Raw genomic sequence first — 17,406 nt, forward strand, 5'->3', positions numbered from 1 at the left:
GGAAATGATGGTGACTGTCATGAGAGCCACTAGCGCAGCACTAGGGAAGGAAGATGGATTTGACTGACATAGAGGTCAGAGAAGAGACATGAGGAAGTGGAGATAAACGTTGATGTTTTCAACTCTTTGGTCAAGAGCTGCTGTGAAAGGAGCATAAAAATATCGCAGTCAGTGAGGAAAGAGATGTCAACGCAAGGCTTTTCAAGAGAGATTCTAGAGCATGTTTGTGTGCTTCTGGGACTGATCAGTGCTGAGGATGAAAGAGGAAATGGGCTTCAGAGCCAAGAGAAGAAAGAGGCAGGTCTTTGGGAAGAGCAGGGCTGAGTCATCCTCTTACACCAGACAGAGGGATGATTTTAATGCATAAGCTGTTTGTCAGCCCTCAGGCACAGTTAAGAACTGCTCTCTGATTACATGGTTCTCCACTTCTCTCTAACCCCACTACTCTCTTTAAAAAAATTTTTTTATTAAGGTATAGTTGATTTACAGTGTTGGGCTTGTTTCGGGTATACTGCAAAGGGAATCAGTTGTATGTATATCCTCTCTTTTTAAGACTCTTTTTCCATGTAGATTATTATGGAGTATTGAGTAAAGTTCAAAGTTCCCTGTGCTGTGCAGTAGGTTCCTATTAGTTATCTATTTAATATATAGCAGTACGCATATGTCAATCCCAGTCTCCTAGCTTATCCCTCCTCTCTTATCCCATTGCCCTCTTGCTATCTCTGTGAATGAAAGTCGCTCAGTTGAGTCCAACTCTTGGTGACTTCATGGACTATATAGTCCATGGAATTCTCCAGGCCAGAATACTGGAGTGGGTAGCCTTTCCCTTCAGGGGATCTTCCCAGCCCAGGGATCAAACCCAGGTCTCCCGCATTGCAGGCGGGTTCTTTACCAGCTGAGCCACCAGGCCATTTCCATATTAAAACCTCATTGAAGACTTAAACTATTTCAAGCTTATATGCAGCTCATTGGAAATGGACATGTCCACCTTTCAAAGGCATTTGAGTCAGAGCAGAGGTTGTTCCTTTGCTTAAAGCAATTTGTCTCTGAAAGTATAAGTTTAGGAATTAGGGGCAGAAGACATAGGTTTTTCTGTTGCTTTTCAAATCCTCCCGCAGAGGTGATAGTCTATACTGCTAATGTCACCTGGCACCATCTTTTTTCAGACCACCGTGGTGCCCTTCACTACACTTCCAATTCAGCTGTATCCTAATATGATAGAAAGAACCATTTAACATTCTTTCTTGAAAGAATATAGGCACTGAAAAAATTGGGGTGATTTATTTAGAGCTTCATTTCTAGTACTAGTTAAATTGTAGACCAAGCATCATAAAGAAAAGACTAAAAGATTAACACAAGGTTAACACTGTCTTTATCTACTCAGAAATCATCACTTTATTTTGGGCATTAGGCTTAGGGATCAATCCCTTACCTGTACCTGGAGAATTGTCACGATTTAGGTGAAAAGAAAATGTATCTGAGTATCTGGAGAGGATCGGGGCAGGCTCCAGGGCACAATGTTAAGAGTCCCGTCTGGGAAGATGAAAGATCTCGATTCTAAATCTGTCTCTGACACTAATGGGTTCTATGACCTTGGTGAAGCCTCTTAATTCCCTCTAGCATGGTCCCTGGGAAGAATGATCACTAGGCCGCCTTGGCTCTAAAATTCTTTGATTCTGATTTCTCTCCTATCATGGATGATTCTTCAGTCCATATTTGTCTGGTGGTTTTGGCATCATGGCTGTTCACTCATCAACTTGATAAATTTGGAGGTAGTTATTTCTCCAGTCAAAGGCAAAAACGGGGGAACCTCTGTTTTGGTGTCAAAGGAAGTGCCGAGGCCCTGAAAACAGTAAAGAGCCCTGGTGTCTTCATGGGAGGCACCTTAGGGGAACGGAGACTTGCAGCCCCAAACTATGGTCTGCTAAATGTTAGCAGGTGCCCTCACTGCTGCTGCAGGTACGTGAAACCTGCTGACACAGGTTTCTGCACCCCAGACACACAATAGAAGAGCAGAAGTTATAGGAGGAATGACCGCCCAGTGTTCATGAGCAAAGGAATTTGCACGCTTGAGACCAAATGCAACTTCCTTCAAAATCGCTTCCTTCCCAGACCAAGACAAAAGGGCATACCCATGTCCCCCAGTACTCAGCTTTTCTCCATGAGACTCACATGGCAGGGGGAGGAGGAGTCAATGGCAAGTGTGGTCAGTCCAAGTCCATAAGTCTGACATCATCCGCATCATGACTGGAGCATGTGGGTGATATATGTCATGTCATGGGCATCAGTGAGCACTTTTTGCTATGTGGTATGTCACCTCTAAGAGCTAAAGGTGGAATCTGAGGGCCAGACATGGTTCCAGGCCATCGCTGGTAAACCCTCCATAAGAAAAGGTCAAGAGAGAAGGTCAACAAAGTTCAAGAGAAGGCTGTTGATGGCACCTCTATGGAGCTGTGTCCTGAATCTGCCTCCATTTCCACTCTATGCTGTCTCTCTCTCTTTCAAGAAAAGGCAGGAAAGGTAGTCTTGGCAGTGATCCAAAACAGGGCTTCGCTTGGAGGGTACTTTGGATTTCTAGCCAAAGTTGGTGCCATCACTGGAGACATAAGGTGGGTAGAATATGGCTGTCAACTGTATCCAATTGGTCCAAAAGATGGAAAGCTTTACAGCAAAGCTTCTACAGGAAAGCTCCTACAGCAAAATAAGTCTCTGAAAGATATGCACACCAAGAATGCGTAATAAATCTGTCCCTTAGTGGAATGGGTCCAGTAACAGCAAGTGCAAATAAAACCTAAAAGTCACAGCTGAGCACAAATATGAACAAGTCCAATTAGCAGAGACTCTGCCAAGATATACACACAAAAGATAAGAATGACCCCATTTGTATACTATAAAACTGCCCAATTATTTGTCGGTTCCTTCCTTGTGTAAGGACAAGTCAGTGCCAGAAGGGAATTTTCCTGGCCTCACTATAGTAAATACCAAAAGAGAGCGGACCCTGGGCCACATTGGGTCAAAAGGGTTACCAACATCTGGTTGTGAATTAAAAGGAAAAAAAAAAAGGCTCCTCTGTCAAAATGTGGAAGTATATTTTGCAAGTGGAGGCTTCGTGGACTTTCGTATACCCTTCTGCTGGGTATATACTAATATTGTGGCTTTCTTAACTTTGCTTGCATGTTAAACTTTCAAATACACTTCTTTAATGAAACAAATAGACATCTCTGCCTTCAGGGAGCTCCCACAGTAGTGGAGGATTGGAAGGTGGAGACAACCAGTAAAATATTAATAAATAAGTACATTATAGGTTATTGTAGGGCTTCCCAGGTGATGCTAATGGTAAAGAACCCACCTGCCAATACAGAAGAAATAAGAGACCTGGGTTTGATCCCTGGGTTGGGAAGATCCCTTGGAGGAGGGCATAGAAACCTACTCCAGTATTCTTGCCTGGAGAATCCCCATGGAGGAGCCTGGTGGGATACAGTCCATGGGGCCGAGAAGAGTGGGACATGACTGATGTGACTTGGCACACATGCACAGTGTTTTAGAAGTGATATATGATATGGAAAAAATTCATCAGGGAAGGGGGTTGGGAGGGCTAAAATGTGACATATGGTGGTCAGGGAAGCCCTCACTAAGAAAACAGTGTTTGGAGCAAGGTAGGAATGAGGTGAGGAGTGAGACAGGAGGATATCTGAGCTAAGAGCATCCAGGCAGAGGGAACAGCCAGTGCCAAGACTCTGGGATGGAACATGGTGGCTCACAGGGAGGCCAGCACAGCTGGAGCAACGTGAAAAGAAGAAGAGGAATTAAGTGAGGTATAGTCTGTTCGTTTCCAAGGCAAACCATTCAATATCATGGTAATCCAAGCCTATGCCCCAACCAGTAAAGGTGAAGAAGCTGAAGTTGAATGGTTCTATGAAGACCTACAAGACCTTTTAGAATTAACACCCAAAAAAGATGTCCTTTTTATTATAGAGGACTGGAATGCAAAAGTAGGAAGTCAAGAAACACCTGGAGTAACAGGCAAATTTGGCCTTGGAATATGGAATGAAGCAGGGCAAAGACTAAGAGTTTTGCCAAGAGAAAGCACTGGTCATAGCAAACACCCTCTTCCAACAACACAAGAGAAGACTCTACACATGGACATCAGAAGATGGTCAGCACTGAAATCAAATTGATTATATTCTTTGCAGCCAAAGATGGAGAAGCTCTATACAGTCAGCAAAAACAAGACCAGGAGCTGACTGTGGCTGAGATCATGAACTCCTTATTGCCAAATTCAGACTTAAATTGAAGAAAGTAGGGAAAACCAATATACCATTCAGGTAGGACCTAAATCAAATCCCTTATGATTATACAGTGGAAATGAGAAATAGATTTAAGGGACTAGATCTGATAGAGTGCCTGAGGAACTATGGAATAAGTTTCGTGACATTGTACAGGAGACACGGATCAAGACCATTCCCATGGAAAAGAAATGCAAAAAAGCAAAATGGCTGTCTGAGGAGGCCTTACAAATAGCTGTGAAAAGAGAAGCAAAAAGCAAAGGAAAAAAGGAAAGATATAAGCATCTGAGTGCAGAGTTCCAAAGAATAGCCAGGAGAGATAAGAAAGCCTTCCTCAGCAATCAATGCAAAGAAATAGAGGAAAACAACAGAATGGGAAAGACTAGAGATCTCTTCAAGAAAATTAGAGATATCAAGGGAACATTTCATGCAAAGATGGGCTTGATAAAGGACAGAAATGGTATGGACCTAACAGAAGCAGAAGATATTAAGACGAGGTGGCAAGAATACACAGAAGAACTATACAGAAAAGATCTTCACGACCCAGATAATCATGATAGCATGATCACTGACCTAGAACCAGACATCCTGGAATGTGAAGTCAAGTGGGCCTTAGAAAGCATCACTACGAACAAAGCTGGTGGAGGTGATGGAATTCCAGTTGAGCTCTTTCAAATCCTGAAAGATGATGCTGTGAAAGTACTACACTCAATATGCCACCAAATTTGGAAAGCTTAGTAGTGGCCACAGGACTGGAAAAGGTCAGTTTTCATTCCAATCCCAAATAAAGGCAATGTCAAAGAATGCTCAAACTACCGCACAATTGCACTCATCTCACGCGCTAGTAAAGTAATCCTCAAAATTCTCCAAGCCAGGCTTCAGCAGTATGTGAACCGTGAACTTCCAAATGTTCAAGCTGGTTTTAGAAAAGGCAGAGGAACCGGAGATCAAATTGCCAACATCCGCTGGATCATGGAAAAAGCAAGAGAGTTCCAGAAAACATCTATTTCTGCTTTATTGACTATGCCAAAGCCTTTGACTGTGTGGATCACAATAAACTGTGGAAAATTCTGAAGGAGATGGGAATACCAGACCATCTGACCTGCCTCTTGAGAAACCTATATGCAGGTCAGGAAGCAACAGTTAGAACTGGACATGGAACAACAGACTGGTTCCAAATAGGAAAAGGAGTATATCAAGGCTATATATTGTCACCATGCTTATTTAACTTATATGCAGAGTACATCATGAGAAACGCTGGACTGGAAGAAACACAAACTGGAATCAAGATTGCCGGGAGAAATATCAATAACCTCAGATATGCAGATGACACCACCCTTATGGCAAAAAGTGAAGAGGAACTAAAGAGCCTCTTGATGAAAGTGAAAGAGGAGAGTGAAAAAGATGGCTTAAAGCTCAACATTCAGAAAACGAAGATCATGGCATCTGGTCCCATCACTTCATGGGAAATAGATGGGGAAACAGAGGAAACAGTGTCAGCCTTTATTTTTCTGGGCTCCAAAATCACTGCAGATGGTGACTGCAGCCATGAAATTAAAAGACGCTTACTCCTTGGAAGGAAAGTTATGACCAACCTAGATAGCATATTCAAAAGCAGAGACATTACTTTGCCAACAAAGGTCCATCTAGTCAAGGCTATGGTTTTTCCAGTGGTCATGTACAGGTGTGAGAGTTGGACTGTGAAGAAAGCTGAGCACCGAAGAATTGATGCTTTTGAACTATGGTGTTGGAGAAGACTCTTGAGAGTCCCTTGGACTGCAAGGAGATCCAACCAGTCCATTCCAAAGGAGATCACAGTCCTGGGTGTTCATTGGAAGGACTGGTGCTGAAGCTAAAACTCCAATACTTTGGCCACCTCATGCGAAGAGTTGACTCATTGGAAAAGACTCTGATGCTGGGAGGGATTGGGGGCAGGAGGAGAAGGAGACAACAGAGGATGAGATGGCTGGATGGCATCACTGACTCGATGGACATGAGTTTGGGTGAACTCCAGGAGTTGGTGATGGACAGGGAGGCCTGGTGTGCTGCGATTCATGGGGTCGCAAAGAGTCAGACACAACTGAGCCACTGAATTGAACTGAACTGAACTGATACACATATTCGGGGCTTCCCTGATGCCTCAGCAGGTAAAGAATTCACCTGCGATGCAGGAGACACAGGAGATGCGGGTTCAATCCCTGGATCAGGAAGATCCCCTAGAGGAAGGACATGGCAACCCACTCCAGTATTCTTGCCTGGAGAATCCCATGGACTGAGCAGTCTGGTGGGCTACAGTCCAAAGGGTCACAAAGAGTCAGACACAACTGAGAGATTGAGCACGCACATGCATATACATAGTCATTCTTTTTCAGACTCTTTTCTCAAATAGGTTATAATAGACTATTGAGTAGGGGTCCCTGTGCTATACAGTAAGTGCCTGCTGGTTATCTATTTTATATATAGCAGTGTGTGTATATTAATGACTCCTAATTTATCCCTCCCCCCACATTTCCCCTTTGGCAACGAAATTTTTGGTTTTCGAAATAAGAGAGTTTGTTTCTGTTATGTAAATAAGTTAATTTATATCATTCTTAAAATTAGATTCCACGCATGAGTGATATCATGTATTTGCTATTATCTGGCTTACTTCACTTACTATGATAATCTATAGGTCCATCCAAGTTGCTGCAGGTGGCATTATTTCATTGTTTTTTTATGGCTGAGTTGTATTCTACTATATATATGTACTATATCTTCTTTATCCATTCATCTGTTGATGGACATTTAGGTTGCTTCCCTGTCTTGGCTACTTGTAAATAGTGCTGCTAAGAACAGTGGGGTGCATGTATCTTTTCAAATTATGGTTTTCTTTGGATGTATATCCAGGAGTCGGATTGCTGGATCATGGCGTAGTCCTTTTGTTTGCTTTTCTGGATCACCTAGGACGTGCCAACACTGAACGAGGATCTGGGCATACAATACATAAGACAAGGCCCAGCCCTCAAGGCACTTACAGTCAATGCATTAAAATGATCATTTGAGTGTAGTGTGGTACCTGCAGAAAGACACATACCTCCTCATTTGAGGTCAGGGAGAAAAAATAATTGACTCAGCCTGGGAAGGGTGGGAAAGTCTTTGGAAGAAATAACATCTGCTACTTAACTGAAGATTAAAAGTTAGCCAGATGAAGAAGGGGGAAGGGCAAAAGCATGACACAGCCTGGAATGTTCCAGGAAAGACACATTTACTCGGTGCTTACATTTCTGCCTGAGCAAATAACTCTATCTCCAATGAGGCTAACCCCTCAAGTCATAAGTGATGCCTCATACTAACACAAATGTCGATAATGTGACTAGTTGAATTAGTTACTCAAGCTGCACCATCGCAATCAGGCAAAAGTCTGGTTTCAACTTGCCACCAACTCCAACATCTTAGAACTCAGACAAGGGCTCTTTCCCAGCGAACAGCAGCTGTAGCTATGACAGGGCAAAGTCTTCCCATCAGCACTGGCCTCTGGGTTGCAGCCGAGACCATATGGTGGTTCCATTTTTTATTGGTCTTTGTTTTCATTGTGAAGAGAGTGCCACAAGCACGGAGTGTTCCTAGCAACAAACAGGACGGTGGGTGAGAGAGGAATTGCTCCTCAGGGAGGCAAGTGGACAGCCACCTTGACGACGCCCAGTCTGATGTCAGAGTCGACGGCGCCCCACAACCCAAGGCAAACAGGAAAAAGACAGCATTTCCAAAGTGTGAACCCAGGATCTGACTCAGACAGCAGGGTGTTTTTTAAGGCAAGACGTATCCAAGTCAAGGTCCCCACATTGTTACTCTTACTTTATTGAAGACAGTTGCTTTACTTGCCGTGTTAGTGTCTGCTGTACAACAAAGAGGATCAGTTATATATATACATATATCCCCTCTCTCTGGACCTCCCTCCCACCTCCCCCCTCCCCATCACCCCTCTAGGGAGCTCTGAGTTGAGCTCCCTGTGTTGTACAGCAGCTTCCCACTAGCTATCTGTTTTACACTTGTATACATGGGGCTTCCCTGATAGCTCAGTAGGTAAAGAATCCTCCTGCAATGCAGGAGACCCCGGTTCTATTCCTGGCTTGGGAAGATCCCCTAGAGAATGGACAGGTTACCCCCTCCAGTATCCTTGGGCTTCTCTGGTAGCTCAGACAGTAAAGAATCTGCCTGCAATGCAGGAGACCTGGGTTCGATCCCTGGAGGAGGGCATGGCACCCCACTCCAGTATTGTTGCCTGGAGAATCCCCATGGACAGAGCAGCCTGGAGGGCTGAAGCCTATACAGTCGCACAGAGTCCGACCCAACTGAAATGAGTAGGCAGCGGTGTATACACGTCATTCCCAATCTCCCAGTTTATCATACTCTCCCTTTCCCACCCTGCGTCCACATGTCCATTACTCTCTGTCTCTATTCCTGCCCTGCAAATAAGCTTTATCATTTTTTTTTAGATTCCACATACATGTGTTAATATAAAGTATTTCTCTCTTTCTGATTTACTTCATTCTGTATGACAGACTCAAGGTTCATCCACATCTCTATGAATGACCCTCTTTTCTGAAGGTCTTTGAGCTTTCCTCTCCCGGACTGGGTAAACTCCGCTATCAGACATTCAATCCTCTCTTGCAATTGCTTTCCAAAGCTCTGAGCCTGCAACATTCTTTTAGTGACCGCCCCTCTTTTTTTGGAGTATAATTGTTTTACAATGTTGTGTTAGTTTCTGCTGAACAAGTAAGTGGATCAGCTATATGTATACATACATCCCCTTTTTCTTGAACCTCCCTTTCACCACCACCCCCAATTCCATCCATCTAGGTGATCACAGAGCACTGAGCTGAGCTCCCTATGCTATACAACTTGTTTTCCTCCTATGTTTTCTTCATTCCTTCCAGCACAGCTGGTGTCATTCATCTACACTTACACTAATCCACTCAGTTCAGTTCAGTCAGTTCAGTCGCTCAGTCGTGTCCGACTCTTTGCGACCCCATGAATCGCAGCACGCCAGGCCTCCCTGTCCATCACCAACTCCCGGAGTTCACTCAGACTCACGTCCATCGAGTCAGTGATGCCATCCAGCCATCTCATCCTCTGTCGTCCCCTTCTCCTCCTGCCCCCAATCCCTCCCAGCATCAGAGTCTTTTCCAATGAGTCAACTCTTCCCATGAGGTGGACAAAGTACTGGAGTTTCAGCTTTAGCATCAGTCCTTCCAAAGAAATCCCAGGGCTGATCTCTTTCAGAATGGACTGGTTGGATCTCCTTGCAGTCCAAGGGACTCTCAAGAGTCTTCTCCAACACCACAGTTCAAAAGCATCAATTCTTCGGCACTCAGCCTTCTTCACAGTCCAACTCTCACATCCATACATGACTACAGGAAAAACCATAGCCTTGACTAGATGGACCTTTGTTGGCAAAGTAATGTCTCTGCTTTTGAATATGCTATCTAGGTTGGTCATAACTTTCCTTCCAAGGAGTAAGCGTCTTTTAACTTCATAGCTACAGTCAACATCTGCAGTGATTTTGGAGCCCAAAAAAATAAAGTCTGACACTGTTTCCACTGTTTCCCCATCTATTTCCCATGAAGTGATGGGACCAGATGCCATGATCTTCGTTTTCTGAATGTTGAGCTTTAAGCCAACTTTTCAAGCTACCCCCAAAGGAACCAAATCTCATGACAGAGACAAGAAGATATATTTTGGAGGCATTTTCAAAGTGCCAGTCTTTGTGGAACCAGAGGCAAAGCCAGCAGAAAGCAAAAGGCAAAGGCAGTACCAAATCCCTCCATGTTATTACAACAAAAATCTCTTTCCTGCAGAAATAACATTTTTATTGTTCCGTCACTAAGTCATGTTCGACTACTTGTGACCCCATGGACTGGAGGCTCCTCTGTCCTCCACTATCTTCCAGAATTTGCTCAAATTCATGTCCATGGAATTGGTGATGCTATAATAACAATAACAATAGCCAACACTTAACACATGCTTACTAAGTGCCAGGCACTTTCATAAGCATTTTTACAGGTGTGGAACTCATGCAATCTTCCCTACAACCCTGAGGTAGTTCTTATTATTACTCTGATTTTGCAGATGAGAAAACCGAGGCCCAGAAAGATGAAATAACCAAGTAAGTTTCTGAGGAACTATGAGTGGGCAGATTTGGTGTCCACACGATTCACCCCAGGTTACTCTGGGTTTTCAAGACCCAGGTGTTTTCTACTACCTATATTTAATATTATAGGTGTTTAGTGTAAAAATGAATCTGGAATATCTTTGTCCATTTTGTATAGGAAAAGTCAGTACTGCAAATATTTAGCACAAGAAATTTAGAATACAGTAGACCCTTGAACAACACAGGTTTAAGGATAATCACTTTTACATAGCTGAAAATCTGCACCTAGCTTTACAATTGTTACTCTGTATCCTGGTTTCAGATACAAGGAGTCATCCAAGCAACTGTGGGTCATGTCACACACTTGTATGCATTTAAGTGAAAAAAAAAAATCAGCATGCAAGTAGACCCATACACATTGTCCAAGGATTGACTATATTCTAAAATATGATTTAAGCTTTTTTGATTCTGTATCTATGTGTCTTACTATTTATTTACTGGCCAAGGGTAGTATTTTATTTATTTTTATAGAATTATTTTTTAATTGAAGTATATTTGACTTACTGTGTCATGAGTGTTTTCTATAGAAAGAAAAGATTTATTTTTCATAATGATTCACCACTTTACTACAGGTAGAGCAATTAGTACTGGATTAAATAATAAGGCCCTTTATTGTGCCAGGTGGCTCAAGGGTAAAGAATCCGCCTGTCAATGATCCCTGGGTTGGGAAGATCCCCTGGAGGAGAAAATGGAAACCTACTCTAATATTCTTGCCTGGGAAATTCCGTGGGTAGAGGAGCCTGGAGGGCTACAGTCCATGGGGTCACAAAAGACTCGGACATGAGCATGCACACACATTTTGCCATTGATAGTAAATCCAGAGGTGACATACATCCACATCTGGCCATATGTCTAAGCATATCCCAGGGTCTAGCAAGGAGAATGATGTCACTGCACTTTAAACCTATCACAGTGCACCCCTGAGCGCATAACCAGGCCCAGGCTGGCAGCCGAGAAGAGGTGAGGGTCAGCTGTTGGGGGCAGCCACCACCATCTCCCATGCTGGTGTGGAATGGGCTGGAGAATACAATTGAGAATCAGTACCAAGAAGTGGAATAATAATGTTGACTTGGCCAAAAATTCATTTGGGTTCTTCCATAAGAGGTTGCAGAAAAACTCGAACAAAATGTTTGCCAACCCAATATTTTGAAGGTTCATCCTCATTTCACCAAACACTTCACCCTTGTCCCCAGCCTGAATATGACAAGTAGTTACTGACATGCCTACAGGATGGGAGCTCTGGCTGGAAGGGAAGGCTGGCCAGGAGGAAGGGAGACGATGTGGGAGAGGGAAGATCCAAGAGCTTGGAGGATTCGAGCCCAGGTCTCCAGTTCTGGAGTTCATCCTCCATGCCAGGCTTTTATCAGAGCCTTCACAGCCTCAGCAGTATTATTATTCCACTTTCACACATAATAAAACTGAGTGTCAGTGAGGTCTCATAACATCTCCAAGGCCACATAAATAGGAATCAGTGGCCCTATGGTTTGAATCCCTGCAGTCTGACTCTGGTGTCCTTGCACTGTCCTGACATTAGGAGGGTATCTCTCAGTGCAGTCTGGGGATGCCCTTTTTACTGGGGCACTTACAATGCAGATTCCTGGGCCCTAGGCGAGGGCCCATTCATCAGGCTTTCTGTGGGAAGGGCTTCAGAGTAGGAAGTTGAAGAGTATTCCACACAGAGAGATGTTTAAGAACAATGAGGTGACCATTTGTCACTTTCCATCTGTGTTCTGACCTTGGGAAAGTCACTGTTTCTCCCTGGATCTTGGTTTCCTTGCTTGTAAAATGAGGACGGATAGGTCACTTTCATCTCAAGAACTCTAATTCTAATTCATCTTTTTTTTTTTTACTGCAGTATAATTGCTTCATCTCATTCATCTTTAAACCCAACAAATCAACCGCAGCCTGCCTTTTTCCATGTATCTCCTTATCTGTAAACATTAGTGTTAACTGAGACAATAGGTTAAATGTTACAGAATTTGTAATTTGATGCACAAATATTCACAAATATTTCAGACTTTCCCTGGAAAATCTGGAAGAACTACATACCTCTGAATGTGGTGAATTTGAAGGGCAGCCCTCCCAAAAACCCAGGGCTAGCACCAAATGATTTCACTAGGTTTTTCCATGTTCAGGACTTCTAAAATCTCTGATTTCTTGGTGCTGCTAGAAATGACGCTCATTGGTAATTTTAATTTTCTTTCCACTCTGAAAACACAGTCTCATTTAGTGGGCATCTTTCAAAGGTTTAAACCAGGCATCCTACACTGGCCATAAGCTCAACCCCATTTGCGGACTCTCTTTGGTTTCGTTTTCTGAAGTTTTTTCTCTGAAGAAAGGAAAGCGAGGATTAGGGGCTTTGGCCAAACAAGTCTGGCTACTCAGTGAATAGGTTTCCAGATAAGAAGGATCTGAAGGACTTCCCATGGGCGTGAGGGAAATAGCACACACCATCTGGGGAAGAGGACCAGGAAATCACTTCTTGTTTTCAAACAGCGGCGAGCCGTTGGGGATGGCTGTGTGAGGCTGGGAGGACCACGGCAGGGAGGCACCGGTCCGAGAGGAGGCTGAGCTTGGCTCGGAGCTCCCAGTCCTGCCTGAGCCCTCCTCATGAGCCCAGCTTGGCTCGCCCTTCGTCGAGCATGAGGCTGCGGGGCAAGTGGCCTCATAGCAGAGAGCTGGAACTTTGTTAGACGTCTGATCGGAGCCAGAGCCGGCCTGGGAACGACGGTGCTGGGCAGGTAACAGGCGTTTCTCCTACTGGCGTTTGTCTCTTTTGGTAGTAAGAACTCAGGGGCACCTAGGTCACTCTGAGGCTCCTATTATGGCACTTTTCAGTTACAATCCTCTTTTCTGTAGCTGTGACTTGCATGTTGCAAGCACAAAGCACGGCTGGCCAGGACATCGGGCGTGCGGCTGTTGGTCAAGTCGATGAGATTGTGTTTAGGAAGATGGAGTGTCCAGCAGTGAGCTGGGGTGCTTTTAGGATTTCCTCTATAATATAAAGAGCTTTCCGTTTTCTATCTTTTTAATGAGTTTTCCCATCCCTGAGCCAGAAAATACCATAGAGACCAGAAGGTTCGTGAATTGCTTGCTGTGGATTTCCACGCCAGGCAGCCGGGGAGGCTACCCTGCATGTAGCAGGAGGTGTGCAGGTATTCTCGGGTCCTAGGCAGTCTGGAAACGTAAAATGTAAGCTACCCCCTTCCTTACCCAGCTACTGAATGGAACGGGGTTTGCGAGTCAGCTCTGGGAAGGAGGTCAGATAAAGCACTGGGATCAAGAGCAGGCAGGCTTGCCTCAAGTGTTCTAGAAAGGAGGAGTTGCCCTGTGGTGTGTGGTTTGCTTCAACTGTGTTTTCTAATACTTTGCAGAAAGCGGGGTCATACCACTTCACCGTGGCTCAGTTTTTCCCTTCATAAAGAGCTAATGTTTCTGGACTTTCATTTTTGAATGATGCATGTAATGCATGGTTATATTCTTACTATAACAGAATATGTCTCACAATTTTTCAAACCCCACATGCCCCATATGTATTAGCTTCCTTCCCTCCCCAATGTTATCCACTCAATTGTTTGCCATCTATCTTACCAGTTAGATGGTGGTTAGATGGTGGTAAGTGACTGATCTTTCTGTCTTCCCAGCTCTTAGGGCAAGCCAGGGCACTTAGGAGTACAAGAAATTCTCATTGTCAGATCCATGTATTGGTCTTTAACAATACCTTCCCCTCACTGTAAAGAAAAAAATAATACATGGGGAATGTGAGCAGTTGTTTTAATATTTAGAAAAGCTTGAAATAGTTTTTTTTTTTTTTTTCATTTTTACCATTGTTATTTATGTGTTGGTTTTGGCTTGGACAATGCATAGTATTTGTAACAACCTCCCATGTATTAAATTCTAGAATTTTCAACTAGTAGTTTGGGCTTCTCTCTTGAAGTCCATCAAAGGTATTCTGTTCTGGAAAATAAAAGAAGAGTAACTGAATAGATGGATGGATTTATAGATATATAAATGACAGCTAGCCAGCTAGATTAAGTAGTTGGCTCTAGGGAAATGGGGGGACAATGGGAGAGATTTCCTTTCTTAATGAATAATAGATGTATTTAAAATGTGGGTTCACTTTCTATTTCTTTTAGCTTTCTGTAAAAAGGTGGCCTTTAAGTTTTTTCCTTCTATTCATTATTCACTTGAGACAAGTGAATAAGAAATAAAATACTATGAACAAATGAGTATGGGTCATGGGGAGAGGATCTGCAATGAAGTTACATGAGGAATGCCAAGTCTAAGAATAATCACAAAGTACTTTTCAACTGCTATTAGGCATTTTCTTGCCCTTCCCAAGATTTCTCTACTCCAAACTAGAGGGCCAGTTGGCTCTGATTTTGGACATTCTCTGGTGCTTTCTTGACCATCTTGTTAAATTTGCCCACGTTGATTCTTTCTCTGGGTATTTTGATGAATCATTTCACCCTACCGCACAGTGCTAGCCCCTGACAGAGACCTCCTTCTCTTTCAACTCACTCATCACAGGTAAAGCAGGTAGCTTGTTCCCATTTTATGAAGTATGAACCTGAGGAGCTCAGAATCCCAGGGGCACTGGAATGAGAAGAAGCGCAGATCTCTGCCTCTCCAACCAAGAGACTGATAGCATCACGAGGGTGAGAACCATATAGAGTAGAGAATGAGTGGGATTGGCTGGATTCTATCAGGTTTGGAGCAGCACGGGTTCCCAGTCGCGCTGCAAGTCTGTAGGTAGATTCAGCTATTGCCTGGTCCAGATCTGAGCCCATTCTAACACCTGCCGTTTATTGGCATCATCCTCAGCAACTTAGCAAAAGAAAACGGTGCCCAGACACTTCCCTGGAACAACTCAGTGAGAATCTCTAGGGAAATCTCATGCTGTTTTGCTTGGTTGGTTTTGTTGGTAAATCTCCAAAGTGATTCTTTTATGCAGTGAAGGTTGAGAACCACTGAGTCCAAACCGTAAGAGACAAAGTCTAAATAGTGAAGCAGAAGTAATACTGCTTCAGGTCGCCCAGAAGCTGGGGCCAGAAGCGCCAGCAGGGGTGAGCATCCTGTTTTAGGATCCTGGCTGCGGCTGTTTATGAGTGGAACGCCACCCCCCACCGCCCCCCCCCCACACACACACACATCTGCAGGTGAGAATGAGGAGGCAACTCCAGCTCCCCAGACATGGCCCTACCTTTCGAGTTTCAACTGAAACAACCCCACTGGCTTCCATGCAGAGTCACTGGCACCCTGTTACTTGCAGAGTTTACAGAATCTGATGAAATGTTCTAGGTAAACAGGATGTGTTCTTCTGCTGCCAAATGACTATGGTGGGAGGGGGTCATCCTTTTATTCAATGTCACTTTAACATGTGTCTCAATTCCCAGAAAAAGAAATACTAGTTATCTTTTGCCTGATCTGCCACTTTCTGGACTGATCTATATAGATGGGTAGAAAATAAATCAGAGTTGGGTTTTTGTTGTTGTTGTTTTTCAGAGCTTTTTTTTTTTAAAATCAGAAAATGTGCCCCTAGAAAACTTCCCTGCCAACATTCCTCATAGAGTCCAAATTAGTATCGCTCATCGCTGTAATCTTTGTCTCTAAGTGGGATCCCTCTCAGGCTCAGTTTCGCCAGGAGTTTCAACCCAGAGTAGGTGCTTTAGGAAGGCTTGTTAAGTATCTGTGTTCACTATGGGGACGCTATGAATTCACACAACTCAGCATTTCAACTCACATTGCCTGATTGTGGTGATGATGGTTAAAATAATTGGAGTCTTGCCCGTTTCCTAAAAGATAATCACAAAAGTGAAACCTTTAAAGTCACAGCTTAGTAGAAGCATCTATACTGATAGATGTGCAAAGAGCTGTGGAATTACAAAGACAGAGAATCCTTTCCTTTAATCAGTTAATACTCCTGCTGCTGCTAAGTCACTTACGTGTCCGACTCTGTGTGAGTCAGACGGCAGCCCACCAGGCTCCCCCGTCCTTGGGATTCTCCAGGCAAGAACACTGGAGTGGGTTGCCATTTCCTTCTCCAATGCGTGAAAGTGGAAAGTGAAAAGTGAAAATGAAGTCGCTCAGTCGTGTCCGACTCTTAGCGACCCCATGGACTGCAGCCTACCAGGCTCCTCCATCCATGGGATTTTCCAGGCAGGAGTACTGGAGTGGGGTGCCATTGCCCTCTCCACTCTTAACAGAAAGCAAAACACTGGCCCTGGGGATTTTAATAATAACAGGTAATGTTTACTGAGTACTTATTTTGTGCTAGGCACTGTGTTCAGTACTTTACAAAGGTGGTTAAGTCATGTAGTTATTTCAATAATCCCATGTCTCAGTTTCTATTATAATACCTAATTTATAGACAAAAGGACACACAATTTTAACTAAGTTGCCCAAGACACAGAAAGCTGGCAAGTAGGCAGTCTGACCAGTCCATATGCCTAATAACTATGCTGTGCTACAAAAACCGCAATAGAGCTACAGAAAAATATTCATGCTACAGCCAGAGAAGTATTGGAGAAGGAAATGGCAACCCACTCCAGTGTTCTTGCCTGGAGAATCCCATGGACGGAGAAGCCTGGTAGGCTGCAGTCCATGGGGGCGCACAGAGTCGGACGTGACTAAAGTGACTTGGCAGCAGCAGCAGCACGGCCAGAGAAGTAGCCAGGGAGGGAGATGCAGTCTATTCCACACAAAGGGTAAGAGTTTAGATTTAGCAACAGAATTTGTTATTATTGTGTGACTTGGGGTGTATGATTTAATTTACCCAAGTTTCAGTTTCTTAGTTGGTAAAATGGAGATAACTGATAGTTCTAACAATATAGGGTTTAAGGATTAAAATGAGCCTAGCACATCAGGTACACCGCTCAGTCTAATGACCGGCATATAGCTGGTGGTGGTGGTTTAGTCGCTAAGTCGTGT

The 17,406-nt window shown here is 43.8% G+C and overlaps 1 protein-coding gene across 6 annotated transcripts in view; it reads left to right on the forward strand.

Moving 5' to 3' along the window:
• Nucleotides 1-17,406, forward strand: part of ADGRF5 (adhesion G protein-coupled receptor F5) — a 112,735-nt gene that overhangs the window by 24,312 nt on the left and 71,017 nt on the right. Inside the window, exon 1 of one of the 6 annotated variants that reach the window (XM_070361025.1) lies at nucleotides 12,869-13,217. The exons of 1 other annotated variant lie outside the window; for it this stretch is intronic. The gene's annotated coding sequence lies outside the window, so the exon portion shown is untranslated. Of the gene's footprint in view, nucleotides 1-12,868; nucleotides 13,218-17,406 lie in introns of those variants that run through there. 4 more of the 6 variants (XM_070361022.1, XM_070361024.1, XM_070361026.1 and 1 more) reach the window with 4 other exon arrangements.

This window comes from Bos mutus, chromosome 23 (genome assembly GCF_027580195.1).
Source record: "Bos mutus isolate GX-2022 chromosome 23, NWIPB_WYAK_1.1, whole genome shotgun sequence".
NCBI lineage: Eukaryota > Metazoa > Chordata > Mammalia > Artiodactyla > Bovidae > Bos > Bos mutus.